General features: G+C 32.1%; 1 pseudogene; it reads right to left on the bottom strand.

Annotated features, from left to right (window-relative positions):
- Positions 1-694: 694 nt before the first annotated feature.
- LOC111818679 lies at positions 695-938 on the bottom strand (annotated as a pseudogene).
- Positions 939-1,943: the final 1,005 nt, after the last annotated feature.

Genomic DNA, 1,943 nt, shown 5'->3' with positions numbered 1-1,943 from the left:
AAAATATATATATTTTTCTTCTCAGAGCAACATTGCCTTGTCCTATTTTTAAAGAGTCATATTTTTAAACAATCATGTTTTTTTGACCTTACAACATATTATGTTTATATTTAAGATAGTACTATACTTCTTGCCATGCAGATTTTCACTGAATATTAAAGATTTTTAATCACTGATTATTTTTCCATTTCAATGTCAATATAAAGTTTTGTAAAAAAAATTTAAATCTTTTCATTTTCTTCCTTCCAATATTAGCTATATTGAATATACTTTTTTCTAAACTTTCTCCCCCAAAGATAAAAATTTCAGTGCTTTGGCTATTTGACATCTAAGTACAATATTAACTTGCACAACAAAATAAAAATCTGAAGACATGGAGGAAAGATTCCCCAGCATTTCAGGAGGCAGTGAGTGGAACTAAACACTGGTCATTTGGGAAATTCTGGGCAAGAGCTTTCTTATTTCTATGGCGTGTGTTCTGGGGATTCTGAAACTATGAACTATGACTTACCCATTTTTAAGCCATCTTTATATTTTTGACCTGTTTTCTAAGTAACAAACTATTGGCTGCATTTTTCAGTGTATAAGTTGTTAGGAAACATTTTTTTCCCACTTGACAAATGCTGATTTGCTTCCCTTCTCTGGGAAGCAACTAAGAATGTGCAACCCTCTATATGCAGTTTGTTGGTAACTTCTAGAGACCAAAGTCAGGTAGGGTCTCAATAGTACAAAGGTTTTCAGAGTGAAGTTTGATTGAGCAGGCCCTTAAAAGTCCCATCTGTCCATTTCTCTTCCATGCATGCACAGATGCCTGTGATGCTGAGAACCACATCTAACAAGACAGCAATTGCAACTCTGGCTTCTACTGCTTCAATGACAGGCAGAACCAGAAGTAGAGAAATGAGGACTGAGAACAGCTGTGTTGAAACTGAGGTCATGATGTCGGGGGTCTTGAAGGCTGGAGGTTCCAAAGAAATGATATATTTAATATTCTATCTGACTTGAAGTTCTTCCTTTCTGGATCTCTCAATGCTGAGGCTTCCAGGAAGTAGCCTAACCTTACAGGAACAGCGATCTTGGACAATCATATTTTAAAGAATTGAAATCACCAGCCATTTTAAGGAAGATCTTAATCATTGTTTAATTGTTTGACTTGATGCTTATAATTTTATTATTGATCCAGTTTTACATGCTTGAAAGAATTCAAATTTATTTTTCTTATCAGAATTAAACATTCTCCAACATAAACAATTAAAATATTCAAAGAGTATCTTTCATCAGACTGCATTATGAATGTGCACTTAAGAATCAAAATATTATATATCACCTGTCATTGGTGACTAGTCTAATAATATAATATTTTATATTGCAGAATGGCCATGTAAGTGATCCCAGAGGACACACAAAACCTTTTATCCACATCCTCTTGTGAACCGCTAGGTCATACCAGCTTCTAGAAAGAGTATCCCCTAATTTAATTTCCTTTGGATAATTATTTACTAGATAAATCTGTCTCTTTTTTCTCTAGAAATCTTTTTACCTTCACAGAAGATGGGACTTATAATAAACATTATGCCAATGGAAATGGTAAGATTAGTGCTAATACTGTAGAAATTTGCTTGACAACAATAGTGTTGCTAAATACACAAAAGATCATTTCTTGCACAGGAATATTTTTCATAAAATGAGTAATTTGATGTTTTTAAACTTTATTTCTGCAATTTCTTGAAGTAAATGGTTTTCAATAAACCTCAATGCAGCTATTTCTTTTATTTCCTCTTGAAGGCTAGCAATTGTATAATAGCTATTTTAATTTCTTTATATTAGATATTCACTATAATTATTGGATTTAAATTATGGATAAAGCATTATACAGTAAAGAAGTAAAATTTGTCTCTTTACAGGAGGAATATATATATATCATATATGTACAGATATATATC

Source organism: Octodon degus, unplaced genomic scaffold (assembly GCF_000260255.1).
Source record: "Octodon degus isolate 3935 unplaced genomic scaffold, OctDeg1.0 scaffold00099, whole genome shotgun sequence".
Lineage (NCBI taxonomy): Eukaryota > Metazoa > Chordata > Mammalia > Rodentia > Octodontidae > Octodon > Octodon degus.
The sequence above is the reverse complement of the archived record's forward strand: the minus strand, read 5'-3'. Positions and strand labels throughout refer to the sequence as shown.